Source organism: Trachypithecus francoisi, unplaced genomic scaffold (assembly GCF_009764315.1).
Source record: "Trachypithecus francoisi isolate TF-2019V2 unplaced genomic scaffold, Tfra_2.0 Lachesis_group6, whole genome shotgun sequence".
Classification (NCBI taxonomy): Eukaryota; Metazoa; Chordata; class Mammalia; order Primates; family Cercopithecidae; genus Trachypithecus; species Trachypithecus francoisi.
The window spans coordinates 102293314-102312776 of NW_022681471.1; positions in this window are offsets into that span (position 1 = coordinate 102293314).

Below are 19463 nucleotides of genomic sequence, written 5' to 3' on the forward strand. Positions count from 1 at the left end.
GACATAAAACTGTCTACCTTCCTTTAACCTCCTCCTGCTTCATCAGGCTTATTTCAAGAGCTCTAAAATGAGCTCTGCTGGAATTTGTTGTTTGTTTATGTACTTTCAGGTAATATAAAACACGTAGTATTCTCTACCTTCTTGTTAGCATGAACGTGTGGGTTATTTGTGGTTATATTTGTTATCTTTATTGCTCTGTATGACTTTTCACAGGATTTGCAGAGAGACTAAGATTTGGCTAACCACCATTATCTTAGGAAAACCCAGAACACATCTTTATGATAAAGGCAGGTGAAAGACAAATCTTAGGCAGACAGGATCGGGTCCCCAGTGAAAAAACTCCACCTTCAATCCAAAAACAGCTTGATGCCTGAAAACTGGGTTGCTGGTACCAGGTGAAGCCTGTGACCCAGAGTGAAAATTTCTATTCCTATTTGCTTCCTCTTTCCTCATTGGTTCTTTCTGAATAAGTGTTTAAATCCGGTTTAAACAATTGAATGTTGCCTTTCGCAGTGTTACTTATGGACCACACCACCCCAATTCTGGGTCTATAAAAGCCCTGGACTCAGCCACACTTGCTGGGGGAGCTACCTAGCTTCAGGTAGGGGGCTGCTCCCTCACTTCCCCTCTCCGCTGAAAATTGTTCTGTCGCACAATGAACCTCTCTGCTCCGCTTAACCCCTGGCTGTCACCCTAACCCCATTCTTCTTGGATGCAGGACAGGAACTTAGGACCTGCCAAATGCGGGTACAAAAAAAGGCTGTAACACTGTAGCTCTTCACCCTCCACTGGTGCAGGGCCACCGCCCCACACAATGGGAAACAGCAGGGGGCCAGGCCACCTCAGGAGCTGTGGGCCAGAGTGGGGCAATGGGGCTTAAAGAGCTGTTAACACTCCCTCGTCCGCCAAGCTGCGGACAGCAGGAATAACATCCACTTTGGGCCTTCAGGTCTGCTGGTGTCTCCAAGTTTGTCGGGCACCACCATGTTCCCCTTGTCCAGACACTGGCGCCCAAGACAGAAGAAGGTAGCAGCAACTCTGGCCCAGCCACGGGCTGGGCAGATCCCATGGCAAGCACAGGATTCAGGCAGGAGTGCAAGCAAAGCACAGCCCGTTAGGCTGAGCAGGCAGGGTACCTCCTGTCGTGAACCTGGAATCCAGTGAGGCCCTGGGCAGGGGCATCACCGGCCAAGGAGGTCTCCAGCTGGCAAAGTGGCACCAAAAAAACTTGTATCATTTCCTTATGTTTTCTAAAATTTCGAGTATTAGAAATTAGACTGGAGTGCAGTGGGGGACCTCGGCTCACTGCAACCTCCGCTTCCTGGGTTCAAGCCATTCTCCTGCCTCAGCCTACTGACTAGCTGGGACTACAGGCGCGCCTCACCACGCCCAGTTAATTTTTGCATTTTTAGTAGAGACGGGGTTTCACCATCTTGGTCAGGATGATGTCGATCTCTTGACCTCGTGATCCGTCCGCCTCGGCCTCCCAAAGTGCTGGGATTACAGGCATGAGCCACCACGCCCGGCCAGCACAGGTAATTTTTAAAAGCTCCCCCATTATTTGTAGTAGTCAGTCAGGTATAAGAACAACTGTTGTGAAAACCTCAGGGGCCCTCTGAAACAATCATATGGTTTTATAAACTCTGAGAAATATTTTAATTAATTAACATGTTTATATCTATGCAGTCTCAACCTACCAAATGTTTATTCACCACAAAAGCCAATTCAGAAGTAAAATTTAGCATTCTTAAAAATTGTGAATAGGGTCGGGCGTGGGGGCTCATGCCTGTAATCCCAGCATTTTGGGAGGCCGAGGCGGGCGGGTCATGAGGTCAGGAGATTGAGACCATCCTGGCTAACAAGGTGAAACCCCGTCTCTACTAAAAATACAAAGAAATTAGCCGGGCGTGGTGGTGGGCGCCTGTAGTCCCAGCTACTCAGGAGGTTGAGGCAGGAGAATGGTGTGAACCCGGGAGGCGGAGCTTGCAGTGAGCCGAGTTTGCACCACTGCACTCCAGCCTGGGCGACAGAGTGAAACTCTGTCTCAAAACAAAAAACAAAAAAACTATATGTTATTTGAAATAAATGGAAATTTTCTATCCTATGAAACACTCTAAAATTTCTAAGTGTAGATTTACCTGTAACAATTAGGGCTTCCTGTGGAACGCATCCAAATTCTCCCATAACAAAGAGACACATTATAAAGTAGAAACTGCTTTTGCTACAAAAAGAATGCAGGTTAGTAGGCACAGCAACTGTTAACTTTGTCAACAAGATGTAAACCATCAATTAATGAGATTAGAGATTTGTTTTTAATTTGTAGGGAATAAAGAGGGTATGTGTCAACCTCTTGCATTTTACATTAATTAGGTTGGGTGAATAATCATTATGAGCTTGTTACAGCTAAGCTACTTTTCAGAGTTCTGTAGCAGAAATTAGAATTAACTATTTCTAATAGCAAGTCTGCTTTCTATTAGAATTTCTTAGAGAAGGATGGGTGCTGGTTCTGAACTGAAAGAACAGAATCTGAGCAACCTTTTTTGCCAGTATGCAATTAATTTTTGCCTAATTAAGTTAAATATCATGTATTTCAATATTGTTTAAGCTTAATTAAAATCAAAATTTAAATTCTTTATAAATTGTCTCTGAATTTTAATACATTTATTTTATATATCACTTATGTTGATGAAAAGAGTCAAACTCTGTAAAATATTTTAAGAGATTTATTCTGAGCCAAATATGAGTGACCATGGCCCATGACACAGCCCTCAGGAGTCCTGAGAACATGTGCCCCAGGTGGTTGGGGTACAGCTTGGTTTTATATATTTTAGGGAGGCATCAATCAAATACATTTTTTTTTTTAATGAAGTATCTCTCTTGTCCCCCAGGCTAGAGTGCAATGGCACCATCTCAGCTTACTGCAACCTCTGCCTCCCGGGTTCAAGTGATTCCCCTGCCTCTGCCTCCCGAGTAGCTGGGATTACAGGCGCTCGCCACCACGCCCGGCTAATTTTTTTGTATTTTTAGTACAGACTGGGTTTCCTCATGTTGGCCAGGCTGGTCTCGAACTCCTGACCTCAGGTGATCCGCCCGCCTTGGCCTCCCAAATTGCTGAGATTACAGGCATGAGCCACCGTGCCCAGCCGAATCAAATACATTTAAGAAATACATTGGTTTGGTTCGGAAACGTGGGACGACTCAAAGCAGGGGGGGCTTCCAGGCTATAGGTAAATTTAAACATTTTCTGGTTGACAATTGGTTGTTTATCTGAAGACCTGAGATCAATAGAAAGGAAATGTTCAATTAAGATAAAAGACTGTGGAGACCAAGTTTTATTGCAGAGAGGAAGCTCTCAGATAGCAGGCTTCAGAGAGAGCAGGTTGTAAAATGTTTCTTATTGGACCTAAAAGAGTGCCTGGCTCTTAGTTGATTATCTCCTGGATCTGGAAAGGAAAAAAGGAAAACAAAAGGAAAAGAGTGTTCTCTATAGAATGTGGATTTTTCCCACAAGGGATAGATTTGCAGGGCCATTTCAAGATATGGCAGAGAAACATGTTATGTGGCAAAATACTTTTTCTTCTTTGTTATGCCAGAGTCAGATTGGAAAATAAGTCATGATATACAGGGTTAAATAAAACCCATCTGATGAGAAATTGTGGTTTATGGGACATGACTCCCCTCCCCCCTTAGGTAGGAATGCGGGCAAGATAAAAATGAAATCAGGACCAGGCACTATGGCTCACACCTGTAATCCCAGCACTTTGGGAGGCCGAGGCGGGCAGATCATTTGAGGTCAGGAGTTTGAGACCAGCCTGGCCAACATGGTGAAACCCCATTTCTACTAAAATTACAAAAAATTGTCTGAGCATGGTGGCCCATGCCTGTAATCCCAGCTACTCAGGAGGCTGAGGCAGGAGATGGAGGTTGCCATGAGTGGAGATTGCGCCATCATACTCCAGCTTAGGCAACAGGAGCAAAACTCTGTCTCAAAAAAAAAAAAAAAAAAATCAGAGATTAGTCCTCACTTATCACATAATTTGTACTTTATAGTAAATATTTGTTAATTTCTATTTTAAATTTTTTGACTCATTATTTTGAATTGGAAGGATTTCTGCATGGTAAGAATTTTCTTCTGTGTTTAATATATATTAAATAGAGATGGTCCCCAATGATTTCTAACTACTGGTATTTGTTAAGCACATCCATATAAGCGACCACCTGAGCAGGCTTAGTGTGAGCAACAAGGCTGTTTATTCACTTGGGTGCAAGTGGGCTGAGTCTGAGAAAGGAGTCAGCAAAGGGTGGTGGGAGTGGAACTGGTTTTATAGGTTTGGGGTAGGTAGTGGAAAGTTACAGTTAGGAGCAGGTTTTTCAGACAGAAGAAGAATGTCACAAGGTGCATAGTCATGAGGTGGGGGGATGTCACAATGCACGATATCATAAGGTCGATTGGTTAGTTAGGGTAGGGTAGGAACATATCACAATGGTGGACTGTTGCAGGGTTGGTTAATCAGTTAAGGCAGGAATTAGCTGTTTCTTCTTCTTTAGTGGTTCTCCTGTTGCTCCAGGCTTTGTGACTCCAGGAGGCCTGTACGTGTGGGTCACAGGGGTCACAATGGCTCAACCATGGTGTAGCCCATTCAGAGGACCTTACAGTATTCACAACCTGTTTAAATCCTTTCCCTTAATGTGTACTGGAGCTACTGGCATGCTTTTCACAATACAATATGGCTATGGTGAAGGGATGTCACTTCTGTAGTTAAGTTACAAAGGATTGTGACTTTCTATCTTGCTAGCAAACTCTCTTTATTGCCTTCCCAAATCTCACACTTTTATAAATCAAGCTGCCAAGTCATGGAGACTCACGTGGCAAAGAAGTGATGGTGGTTCCAGCTAAAGCCAGTTAGGAATCCAGGCCCTAAGAAACTGAATTTTTCTGACAACCATATAAATTTGCAAGTGGATCCTTTTCTAGCTGAGCCTTCAGAGGAGACCCTCATCCTATACCAACAACTTGATTTCAAGCTTGTGAGAGACCCTAAACCAGAGGACTCTCAGATAAGCCATTCTAGTATTCATCATTCACAGAAAATATGAGATAATAAACATTTCAGACATTAAGTTTTTGGATCATTAGTTACACAATAATAGATAACTAATACAATGATCATTCTTTCATTTATCTTTCAGCAAAACTATATTGATTACTACTATATACAAGGAACTGTGCTAGATGTTATAAAGAAAAAGCTAAATAAGATCCACCCTCTCCCTTCTTCTCAATTCCCATGCATACTTAAAGTCGAACATATAATTGATGTTTATTTATTACATATTTTGGCTTAATTTCCCTCCAAGTTCATAAAAATATAAACTACAAAATGAAATTAAATTTCAATGTGAAGTTATGAAGTCTAACTTGAAGTCCTCTGTGGTTTTAAACTTGTGGTTAATACATTTTTATGCCACAGCTGAAATAATGTTAGTCTTCAATATGGTATTTGCACCAAAGGAAACACTGGGGTAAATCTGAGGTTCCCCCCTTTTTAATGAACAAAATTACACTTTTAAGTAAATAATTTTTTCTTTTGTCTCTTTCTGTATTAGCATTTGATTACTTCTTTGATACTGCTGTAGTAAATATTTTAGACTAGATTATTTCTAGCTATTATGTTATGGGATATAGTCTGTTTAGAAAAAGAAATATCCCGAAAGGTTAGAAGTTAAGATGTCTTTAAGCAACTCTGTTATCCCCAAGAATACTACAGTATAATGACAGACAGAGAGAGAGAGAGAGAGAGAGAGAGAGAGAGAGAGAGAGATTATTTTGTAGAATCTTAAAAAGTAGTAGCCTCAGTTTGTGCTGTAAAAAAAGTGATATTGCTTGATGATACTATCAGATACAGTGCAAAAGGATAAATATATCTAATTTTTTTCTTCATTGTAGCTGCATACATTACCCTCATACCACTCAATATCAAAACATTTTGTATCACTTTGTAGGATGTAGGTGTCTCATATTTGAATCTTTGAGAATAGCAATCTCTTAATGTTTTTCCTCAGGGAGGTTTCATCCAGTCACTCTGTATTTGCTTTTTGGCCAAATGACACTTAGCAGTTGCAGACACTATATAATAAGTAACATCTGAAATAAAATTGTGTTTGTATTTTAATGCAGCATACTGGTTAAAAGCACTACAGTATCAAATATACACAAAAGTACAAAATACAGTCTGTCACATAGTAATTAAGCAACAACTTGTTCTTTGTGCTTTCAGTTATGACTATAAATTGACTATTAAATATCCCCAAATGTGATTATAATTGCATTTTAGATGGCCATGGATATTTGTGCACAATTAGTAAATGATACCTAAGTAACCATTACAGAGCAGTAAGAATCAAACTTTAAGGAGAACAGTTATAAGCATTAACATTGTCCTATTTAATCTTTTCTTTGGTCTTCATAATATTCTGTTGTTTACATTTAGTCTTTTATTTTGTTAATTTAATGATACAAAATACCAACAATAACTAGAAGGAAAGGAGATAATATTGGTGAATTTACGCAAAGCCAATGCAAATTTATGCTCATTCAAATTTTTGTGGACTTCGATCTTCTTGGCAAGTATATTGAGATGAATTAAGGCTCTCTGTGTGCATGAAATTCATAATTTTCTGAGTTTTGTGTGATGTGATTGAAACCGTCTTTGCAAATATGATAACTGAAGAAATTATGACAGTGAAAAAGATCAAACCTAACTGACCTTATCTTCTAACTTCTAAGCTTTGTTTGTTTATTCCTGGGTGTAGGCCAAACTAGCCTTGGGCAGGAATTTAGTTTGTAGTGTAAACTCTGAAACAAAATTGATAATAGCTATTTCCTGTAAAAACCGCCATCTTTCCTGGGGACCCTTTGGCCTTTGTAAGACTAACAAATTAGCCATGAAGCCTCTGGCTGCAAGAGTCTGAACCTTCCCAAATTGCTCCTGGGAATAACATCACTGTTGCAAAACCTAAGGTCAGTGTTTGAGATATTTTGCAGACCCTGAGTTCCAATGCAACAGATGACACCACTGAGACTGGTAATCTGGCTCAACCAGTTCTGCAGTCCTATGCAGGAGAAGTCAGAAAGAAGAACTCCGTCCCCCTACGAATTTATCTCCAACCTGACTAATCAGCACTCCCCACTTCCAAAGCCCCTACCCACCAGATTATCCTTAAAAACTCTGATCCCCAAGTTTTCGAGGAGACTGATTTGAGTAATAATAAAATTCTGCTCTCCCACACAGCCGGCTCTGTGTGAATTAATTCTTTCTCCATTGCAATTCCCGTCTTGATTAATCGGCTCTGTCTAGGCAGTGGGCACCCGTTGGGTGATCACATTCCAATGTATTTTAACATTTCTATATTATGCATATGTTGACATATTTATTTCTGCCATTCCTTGTTTCAAATGCATTTGATTTGGTTCACTGGAAGAGAAACATTTAAATAACACATGCAAATGTAAAAGTAATGGTTCAAAATTATGAAAAAATTAAAAAAAAATTTAGCAAAAGCTTAGCATATTTATATTTGACTCTTCTTGACTGACAATGCAGAAAAAAAATACTATGCATTAGATGTTCTCAAGGTTTGAGAAAAGAAAATGGGCCATGACTTCAAAACAAATGTATCCTTTTGATACATTCTAGATAAATTTTTTTCAATTTTAAGCATTTTGGGATGCATTGTACTGCCCGATAACTTCCAAAGCTCTAAAGTGATGTGCTTATTTTTAAATAAAAAATAGAGCAATATCATACCCTTTGCCTACTATTGTATCTTAACTTGTTAGGGTAGAAGGTATCCGAGTTACCAGCAGCAAATCCCTACGGATCTGCATCAACCTCAATTCTTGCCTCCTCAGAACAAAGAATTCGACCGAGGGGCATAGGGCAAAAAAAGAGACCAAAGCAAGTTTCAGAGCAGGAGTGGAAGTTTATTAAAAAGCTTTAGAACAGAAAGCAAAGGAAAGTACACTTAGAGGAGACCCAAGCAGACAACTTGAAGGACAAATTCTAGTACTTTGTATGCTGGCCCACACCTGGTATCTTGCACCCCTTTCCCATGTTTCATCCCTTTGGGTGGGCTGCCTTCATGCACAGTGCTCTCCTTAGGCTTGGGAAGTGTGTTTAGGAAGTTGTTCACGTGCGCATCTGAGGCTTTCTTCCCTTTACCACTGGAATACCTGCGGAAGGTCATACTCTGCCATTTTGTCTCTTAATGCACATACCCGGTCCCACTCACCCAATACCTGAGATTTTATTGGAAGCCGATTACCAATCTCAAGTGTTTTTTATCTGTTTAGGAAGTTGCCTCTTTCTGGAGCCTGCTTTCAAATAACACTTTAGTGTGACCTCTATTGTCTCTCCCTGGCACTGGCTGCCAAATTATCATTTTTAGAGAAGCAATGTGATAGCTGCTGAACCATCACCTGATGATCTCCTGTATTCCTAGTGGGTGGGGGGGTGGGAGGAGAGCCCTCTCCTATCCCACTCATGCCTGTCTAACTGGCTGTAACAAACTCACTGAAGATATTTTGATGGGCTTGTAGAGGTCATACAGCATTAACCAGTCTGATAGTTATTCTAGGACAGGGGTTGGAAAACTGTTTCTGTAAAGAATCAAATAGACATTTTTTAGAGTCATACATTTTTTTTCATAACTACTCATCTCTGCCATGGTAACATGAAAGAAGGCTTAAATTATTTATAGATGAATAGGCATGGTTGTGTTTCTATGAAATTTTATTTAGAAAAACATGTGAAGTGCCAAATTTGACTCATAGCCTGTAGTTTTCTGACCATTACTCTATAAATTTTAAAAAGTTTGAGAAATAATACATATCATTTATCTTGAGGATATTCTGAATTACTAATTATCTTAACTTTACCTGAAACTTTTCATCTGCTCACAGTGATCTATGGTAATTTCTAAACTAAAAGATGAACAAAAAATAAGTGCACAAATGGAAGGGAATGGCCAGAAGCAGTGGCTCACTTTTGTAATCCTAGCACTTTGGGAAGCCAAGGTGGGTGGATCACAAGGTCAGGAATTCAAGACAAGCCCGGCCAAAATGTTGAAACCCTGTCTCTAGTAAAAACATAAAAATTAGCTGGGCTTGGTGGCAGGCGCCTGTAATCCCAGCTACTCGGAAGGCTGAAGTAGGAGAATCGCTTGAACCCGGGAGGCGGAGGTTGCAGTGAGCCAAGATAGCGCCACTGCATTCCAGCCTGGGTGACAGAGTGAGACTCTGTCTCAAAAACGTCAACAACAACAACAACAAATGGAAGAGAATGGATAAAGACACTCTGATATATTTGTACAATTGTGTACCACTCTCCAATAAAAATAAATAAACTAGTGATATGTAAATCAATATGGATGAATCTCATTTTGTGCTGAGTGAAAATATAGGCACAAAATAATACATACTATATGATTACATTTAAATAAAGTTCTAGATCAGACCAAAGTAACCCATGGAATTATGTATAAGAAGAAAAGGCACGTCATGGGTAGAGTGATTGGTAAGTAGCATGAAAATTTCCTTTCAGTGGATGTAAAACCCACCTCAATTTTAAGACACTGGAGAAGGAAGAAGGAAAGAAAGAAGGAAGGAAGGAAGGAAGGGAGGGAGGGAGGGAGGGAGGGGAAAAAGGAAGGAAGAAGAAGAAAGAAAAAGAAAGCAAAAGAAGGAAGGAAGGAAGAAAGAAAAGAAAGAAAGAAGGAAAAAGAAAAGAAAGAAAAGAAAGAAAGAAAAGAAAGAAAGAAAGAAAGAAAGAAAGAAGAAGAGAGCTAAGGAAAGCATTTACTTGCCAAAGCCATCCTAATCATAACAAAAATGTTACTCTTGTTAAAATTAACAAGTAATGTAATGATTGCTCATTATGATTAATAACAATAATAATAATGTTATGATTAATGTAACCTGGATTGATGCAAAACTCATAACTTGATTCAGTGATACACAAATTATATTGCTTATATATTTCAGAAATTTGGTATTTCATTTACTTAAAATTTGGCTTATTTTGCTTTTGTGTACTAGAACATACATCAAAAAAGAAAGCAACCTAACATATCTAGAGAATTGCTGTGTGTCAAACATTGTATAATGTCCTTTACACATGTTACTTAATCTTTTAGTAAATCTGTGATATAAATAACGTGTGTCAACAGAAACTTTGAGGAATTATGCAACTTGTCCAAGGGTGCATAGATATAGAAAGTGGCAAATCTATTCCATCCAGATGTGTCTAGCTTCAAATTCTAGTTCCTCACAGACTATGTGATTCACAGTTTACCCACAGAAACTCAGAAACCACAGAACCACAAATGTTATTGTGAAGGGGTAACCCTTTAATGGCTTAAAAGATGTGATGAGGGCCAGGCGCGGTGGCTCACACCTCTAATCCCAGCACTTTGGGAGGCCGAGATGGGTGGATCACGAGGTCAGGAAATTGAGACCATCCTGGCTAACACAGTGAAACCCTGTCTCTGTTAAAAATACAAAAAATTAGCCGGGTGTGGTGGTGTGCACCTGTAGTCCCAGCTACTCGGGAGGCAGAGGCAGGAGAATGGTGTGAACCCAGGAGGCAGAGCTTACAGTGAGCCGAGATTGCACCGCTACACTCCAGCCTGGGTGACACAATGAGACTCCGTCTCAAAGCAAAAAAAAAAAAAAAGATGTGATGAGACATCTTGCATCTTGGTAGAACTTAAATACCTGGATAAGCTGAGCCAGCACCTGAAAATTTAAAAAAAATGTTTAAATATTTAATGCACAAATGAAGATTGTATCCATTCAAGGTGTATGGTATGATGATCTCATATATGTACACACTGTTACTATTATCACAGTGAAATCAACACATCCATCACCACGCATGCTGTAAGTTAGATTCCCAGAACATGTTTATCTTATAATTGAAAGTTTGTGCCCTTTAACCAACCTAGTCCCATTTCCTCTACTCCCAGCTCCTGGCAACCACTTTGCTATGCTCTGTCTCCAGAAGTTGGACTTTCATATCCCACATAAAAAGTCACAAAACCCAAACCGATACCCAGGTGAGAGTTCTTCTTGGGGTTATTGTCCTTAACAGATCAGGAGAAGACACTGTTGTTTGCATATGAGCCCAAACAGGTTGTTGCAGCTTCCCCTTGAATCCATACAGCTTTGTTATTACAGATTACTGTCCATTTCCGGGGCTTGGTGTGTCAGTGGTGTGTGTGTGGATGCCCACAAAGAAACATGAACTTAGAAAAAATGTTGTCTCTAAAAAAGGTGTTGCAGGAAACTGTCAGCTCAGCTGCTGGTAACAACAAAGTATATTTCTTTTTTCCCTCTTCCATAACCACCGAATTTACCCTTTTGACCCAAAAAAATGTTCTGCAGTCTTGTATACTGGGCTATACTTTTGGCACTTTTAGCAGATTTGAGTGATATTAATAGTGTCTCTGTGGTCATTGATGATTATAATCTAATTTAAAAAAATAGAAGTTCCTCAAGCAATGTTTTGAGGCTTTGCAGGTGTTCACAAAAACATACATTTTCTATGTGAAAAAATGAAACAGTTAAAAAGACTATTTTACAGTGAGCCATACTGAACACAAAACCCCCAAGAATCATGCCTTTTATAGTAACGCTGGGCTTATTTTCCAAATCATTCTTCAAATTCTTTATAAAATACTGTCTACCTATTATAGTAAAGTTGCAGAGTTCATTAGATACAAGCTTCCAGTTCTTAGTAAACAAATAGAAACTAGACAAGATGTCCTGCAAAATGATTACCCCAGAAGAAAAATAACAATATAAAATGTAACATACAAATTACTTCTGTAATCTAATTCATAGCCTCTGCATTTTTTAAAAGAATTGAAAGCTACAGTGGCTATGTCAAAACCACAAGGTTTACATTTTCATGTTGGATAGTGACTTAAAATGCTATTGTTCTCTTTGTTTTTCTGAAAAGCATGTTTTTACACATTTGTTATTTTGCTCAGTCTCAAGTCACACTTATAATAGAGTGCATCATAGATAGGATCTGAAAGTTTCCTATGATGTTGATCTCCACTGAGTTTAAAGCAAGTGGTGTCATTGACATAGACTGGGCTTCTTGCAGTGGCTCATGACTGTAATCCCAGCACTTTGGGAGGCCGAGGCAGGCGGATCACGAGGTCAGGAGATCGAGATCATCCTGGCTAACATGGTGAAACCCCGTCTCTACTAAAAATACAAAGAAATTAGCTGGGCGTGGTGGCGGGCTCCTGTAGTCCCAGCTGCTGGGGAGGCTGAGGCAGGAGAATGGCGTGAACCCGGGAGGCGGAGCTTGCAGTGAGCCGAGATCGTGCCACTGCACTCCAGCCTGGGCGACAGAGCGAGACTCCATCTCAAAAAAAGACTGGACTTCTTCAAATCCTCTATTATTGATTTTAGGCTGACACATCAGGAAATGTAATAAATGAACCAAATTATGTAGCCCAGTTTTCAGAATGCAATTCATGCTCAACTGTGAAACAAAATTTAAGATGGAATATCCTATTAGGTCATCTTTTGCTACTTAAGCCAGAGCAGCATTGCTTCTATGCTCAGACTTTAGATATTTACTATATTCATCAAAATAAAGAAAATACAGTGACTGCAAATTGAAAACCAAAATAAGTGGGAGAAAAAGGAAATAACTATATATTGATTGTGTAGAAGAATCTTTCTATTAGTTTTCGATGGACATCCTCAGTGCATTTTACTTTTTAACGTACATTGAAAATTTTCAGTAAGATTTAAAGGTTCTAGAGTGTGAAATGCTTTAAGCAGAGATGAATGGATAATACATTTACTATGTTATTTTCCTGCTCCTCTGCCACAACTCTCTTTATCATGTTTGCAATACCATATGATACATGGTAATACTACCTCAAGCCTCTCTGGCATGCACAGGTATATTTTAAATACACTTTGGTTGAATATAAATGCTGCCTGTTATTTTATTTGAAATGCTGACTAGGGATTAGTATTGATTACTTTAATTTTCTTCACCATGGGCTAGGAGGAAGGATATATTTTTGTTCAAATAGGCCAGATTGCTCCATAAAGAGGGTTAATTGTGTCCATTCAATACAAACTGTTAAACTTTGATGGGTGGACAAATAAGGTGGGTGGATATCTCCAGGTTAGATTTAATACATCCCACACACTAATGCTGGACAAGATGAGAGAAGTAAAGATTTGAGAGGGTAACACTTAGCTTTATTGGTTTTCTTCATTTGATAGCTGCCATAAGAATGGTTTTGGCATGACTTGCCTGTCTGTTTTTCATGATAACTTATGATATTCCTGTATTTACATAGAAATGAACTTTATAAAGGCACTGGGTACGTATAAATGCATTCTATGAGCTTACATTAAAATTAACAAGCAATGAAATATATGATTTCCTATTATACTTGAAACTTTCACCTTTGATAGTACAGGCCATCTCAAATGTTTTAGTAATGTCATGAAACCGTTTCTGACAAATTAATCACATCAGAAATACTGCAAGTCATTAGATTCTTATTTTAAATCTAAATTCCTTTAATGCATTCAAAGGAGTTTTTCAGGTTTAGGAAAATATTTTCAACTGGTTTCATCAATAATCAATGTGGTCCTCAGAAAACATGCTGGAACATTTTATTCACCTTGAAATATTAGGAAAGAACAGTTGAAAATAGGTCATGAGAAATTATGTTTTTGAAATTATATCCAATATTGAAATAATTTGCGACTCTAGTTTTTTATATATTTCAATCACACTGCTGTCGTTTTAGTTTGGACGCTTTTCTTGTGTTTAAGTTAACATAATCACCTCCCCATTAGTCTCTCTTACTTTCAATCCACCTTATAGAGTGCATTAAAGCTAATATCCCTAATATGTTGTTATAACCACATCACTTATTTTATTACAATTATTCAGTGTTTCCCAGCTGCATACAAAGTGTAGCAAGTCAATTATACGTGCTGAACACAGTCCTAGTTCCCTCAGACTATCCAGGTTTTCTGTCTCCTGTCTAAAACAAATCCTCTGCGTCAGTCTTATGCAAAGAGTCACTATTTCCAGAGCCTGTGTTGCACATCCATTCTTTGCAGCTGTCTTTATTTTCTTTAGGCTCTTAAAATGCCCTTCTTGCCATCTCTTTACCTATTTAAATTCTCTTTTTCAAGGGTCCCATCCTATTTTATAATACCAGCACGATGTTATCTGACCAGTTCAATGCCGGAGATCCCTCTCATGCCTTAGACTTGTGTATCACTTATGCAAACCAAAAAGTTGTTTATTTTTAATTTAATAGAAGTAAAATGGACTTTTTAAATGTATGTATGTATGCATGCATGCATGCATGTATGTGTTTATTTACTTACTATTTGTGGTAGATTTCTGAGTTTTAAAACAGTTACAAATTCCTGTAACCACCACCACAATATGCACCCATCTGCAGCCTCTCCCCAACATTTCGTAGGTGCATACGGGCATTGGGACCCAATGCTGCCCCACTGGCATGCATGTGCTCACAGTGCCCCACCTCTGCATACTTGCCCGTGGCTTCTCTGCTGCCCTGCCCATGTGCACTTACCTGCAGCTTCCCTGCCCACACCCCCTGCCACCTGTGGCCACCCCTTACCCCCTGCCACCTTGCTTGTGTGCACTTGTCCATCACCCTGCCACAGTGCACTCTCCCGTGGACACTCTGCTGCCCTACCAGAGCGCTTTTTCAGGCAGTCCCCATCAGAGTGTCATTACCAGAAACTGGAAACACCTCAGCCCCTCCAGCACGGTAGGTGCTTGACTTTGAGTGGCGGGAGAACAAAGTCGTGGAGCTGCTTTAAGCCCCTAGGATTAGAGCATGCAGCCCAGGAGTGCTGAGCTCAGCCTTGGTCCCCTGAAAGAATCCAGAAACAAAGCCAATCTACTAAACCTAACTTATTCCACAATTAAACCCACAAGGGCATCAAAGAATACGAAAATAAAACTCCCCATCAAAAGATCAGGAACTTCAAAGCTTATACAATAGTTTTCTAATTCTGTGAAAAATGACATTAGTAGTTTGATAAGAATAGCCTTACATTTATAGACCGCTTAGGGCAGAATGACTATTTTAATGATATTGATTCTTCCTAAACATGAACATGGAATGTTTGCCCATTTCTTTGTGTCGTCGCTGACTTCTTTCAGCAGTGTTTTGTACCTCTCCTTGTAGATATTTGTCATCTTTTTGGTTAGCTGTACTCCTAGGTATTTCATTTTTTTTCTGGTTATTATGAATGGGATTGCATTCTTTATTTGGCCCCCAGCTTGGAAAATATTGGTGTATAGATATGCTACTGATTTTTATACATTTATTTTGCATTCTGAAACTGTACTGAAGGTTTTTTTTTTTTTTTAATCAGTTCTAGGAGCCTTTGGGCAGAGACTATGGGGTTTTCTAGGTAGAGTATCATATCATCTGTGAAGAGAGATAGTTTGATCTTTTCTCTTCTTATTTGGATGCCTTTTATTTTTTTTCTTTTACCTGGCTGCTCTGGCTAGTACATCCAGCACTATATTGAATAGGACTGGTCAAAGTGAGTATCCTTTTCTTCCTGTTCTCAAGGGGCATGCTTCCAGCTTTTGCCCATTCCATATGATGTTGGCCATAGGTTTGTCATAGATGCTCTTATTATTTTGAGATATGTTCCTTCAATTCCTAGTTTGTTGAGGGTTTTTACCGTGAAGCTATGCTGGATTTTATCAAAAGCTTTTTCTCCATCTATTGAGAGGATCACATGGTTTTTGTTTTTAACTCTGTTTATGTAGTGAATCATATGTATTTACTTGTGTATATTGAACCAACCTTGCATCCCAGGAGTAGAGCCTACTTGATTGTCATAAATTTACTTTTTAAAAATAATTTAACTTTTAACTTCAGGGATACAGGTGCAGGTTTGCTATAGGTAAACTTGTGTCACAGGGGTTTGCTGTACAGATTATTTTGCCACCCAGGTATTAAGCCTAGTACCCATTAGTTATTTTTTCTCATGCTCTCTCTCCTCCCACTCGGCACCTTCCACTTACCAATAGGCCCCAGTGTGTGTTCTTCCCCTCTATGTGTTCATGTGTTCTCAACTTTCAGCTCCCACTTATGAGAACATGTGGTATATGGTTTTGTGTTCCCGCATTAGTTTGCCAGGAATAACAGCATCCAGTTCCATTCATGATCTTGCAAAGACATGATCACATTCTTTTTGTGGCTGCATGGTATTCCATGGTGTATATTACCACATTTTCTTTGTCTGGGCTACCATTGATGGGCATTTAGGTTGATTCGACGTTGTTACTATTGTGAATAGTGCTGCAACGAACGTATACATGCATGTGTCTTTATGGTAGAACCACAATGAGATACTCTCTCCCGCCAGTCAGAATGGCTATCATTAAAAAGTCAAAAAATAACAGCTGCTGACAAGGTTGTGGAGAAAAAGGAATGCTTATACACTGTTGTTGGGACTGTATATTAGTTCAATCACTGTGGAAGCCAGTGTGGCAATTCCCCAAAGACCTAAAGACAGAAATACCACTCAACTCATCATACCCATTACTGAGTATATACCTAAAGGAATATAAATCATTCTATTATAAGGACACATGTATGCATATGTTCAATGCAGCACTATTTACAATAGCAAAGACATGGAATCAACCTAAATGCCTATTAATGATAGACTGGATAAAGAAAATATGGTACATATTCATCATGGAATACTATGCAGCCATAGAAAAGAATGAGATCATGTCCTTTGCAGGGACATGGATGGAGATACAGGCCATTATCCTTAGCAAACTAACACTGGAACAGAAAATGAAATACTGCATGTTCTTACTTATAACTGGGAGCCCAATGATGAGAACATATGGACACATAGAGGGGAACCACACACAATGGGGCCTATTGGAGGGTGATTTCTGGGAGAAGGGAGAGGGTACTGGCCTTTATACTCGGGTGATGAATTAATTTGCACAACAAACCCCTGTGACACACATTTACCTGTGTTACAAACCTGCACATGTACCCCTGAACTTAAGATGAAAGTTTTTAAAAAAGGAAGGAAAAAATCAATTTTACCAATCTCCAACTTTTAGAGTTTTTAATCTGTTTACATTTGTTTAAATAGTAAGTTAGGATTCATGGGGCCAGGCGCGGTGGCTCACGCCTGTAATTCCAGCACTTTGGGAGGCCAAGGTGGGTGGATCACGAGGTCAGGAGTTCAAGAGCAGCCTGGCCAAGATGGTGAAACCCTGTCTCTACTAAAAGTGCAAAAATTAGCCCGGTGGGTGGCAGGCGCCTGTAATCCCAGCTACTCGGGAGGCAGAGGCAGGAGAATTGCTTGAATCCAGGTGACAGAGGTTGCAGTGAGCCAAGATCGTGCCACTGCACTCCAACTTGGGTGACAGAAATTTATTTTGGCAACTTTTGTTTGATGGGTGGATTATATACAGTTGTGTTATTTATTTTCTAAGGTATTTGGAGATTTTTACTCTCTTGTTAGTGTGCTTTGAATTACAAATTTTAAAATTTTGAGACATCCAAGTTACTCTTTTTTTTTTTATGTTGTCTGTGCTTTTGGTGTCATATTCAAGAAATCATTGCCAAATTCATTGTCATGAAAGTTTCCTTCTAAGAGTTTTACAGTTTTATGTCTTATATTTATGTCTTTGATCTATTTTGAGTTAATTTTTGTTATGATATAAAGTAAGAATTTAACTTTACTGCTTTGCATGTGGATATCTAGTTTTTCCAAAATCATCTATAAGAAAACTGCATTTTCTTTATCTTATGGTGTTGGCACCTTTATTGAAAATCATTTGACATTTTAGGGTTTATTTCCAGGTTGGCTCTTTATTCTATTCCATTGATCTATATGACTTTCTTTATGCCAATACCACTCTGTTTTGATTAATGTAATTTTGTAATTAATTTTTTAAAGTTTTATTTTGTTTTTAACTGACATGAAAGTTTTACATATTTATGGTGGTATAGTGTGATGTTTTGATATATGTTTGTGTAATGATAAAATTGGAATAATATTTTAAAATCAGGAAAAGTGAATCCTTCAACTTCATTCTTCTTTTTCAAGAATGCTTGGGTTATTTGGGGTCCCTTATGATTCTACGTGAATTTTAGGATGGGTTTTCTATTTTTGCAAGAACATTATTGGGATTTTGATAAGGGTTACATTGAATCTGTAGATGCCTTTGTGTGACATTTTCATCATAAGAAAATTAAATCTTCCAATCTATGATAACAGAATATGTTTTCATTTATTTGTGCCTTCTTTAATTTATTTCAGTGATATTTTCTTGTTTTCAGTGCACAAGTCTTTGCTAATCTTTTCAGTTTATATATACCCTTATTGATTTTTTATTGATTATTTAGGGCTACTTTTTTTTGAGATGGAGTTCAGTTCTTGTCACCCAGGCTGGAGTGCAATGGCACAATCTTGGCTAACTGCAACTTCTGCTTCCAGGGTTCAAGCAATTCTCCTGCCTTAGTCTCCCAAATAGCTGGGATTGCAGGTGCCAGACACCACGCTCAGCTAATTTTTGTATCATTAGTAGAGATGGGGTTTTACCGTGTTGGCCAGACTGATCTCGAACTGCTGGCCTCAAATGCTCCCGAGTAGCTGGGACTACAGGCACCCACCACCACACCAGGCTAATTTTTTGAATTTTTAGTAGAGACAGGGTTTGGCCATGTTAACCAGGATGGTCCCGATCTCCTGACCTAGTGATCCACCTGCCTTGGCCTCCCAAAGTGCTGGGATTACAGGCGTGAGCCACCGCGCCCGGCCCTCAAGTGAATTTGTATTTCAGTTATTCTGTTTTATTTCTATTTGCATATTGATATGTGCTGCCTTTACATTCATTTCAAGAGTGAGTTATCTAACTTCTTATAATACAGTTAGAGTAGTTACTTTAAAGCCTTTGGTGAGATCAGTTTCATCTCAGTACTGGCTTCTTTTAGTTATCTTTTCCCTTGAAAGTTTTTGAAATTTTTCTATTTCTTGTATGTCAAATGATTTTGAATTTTATCCTTAGAATTTTGAATACTATGTTGTATTTTGTTTTATTTCTAAAGAAAATGTTTGTTGTTGTTGTCTTTTCTGTTTCAGCAGACAATCATCTCATTTTAAGAACAGACTAGGGGACAGGCATGGTGGCTCAAGCCTGTAATCCCAGCATTTGGGGAGGCCCAGGCAGGCAGATCACGAGGTCGGGAGATCGAGACCATCCTGGCTAACATGGTGAAACCCCATCTCTAGCAAAAATACAAAAAATTAGTCGGGCCTGGTAGCGGGCGCTTGTAGTCCCAGCTATTCGGGAGGCTGAGGCAGGAGAATGGTG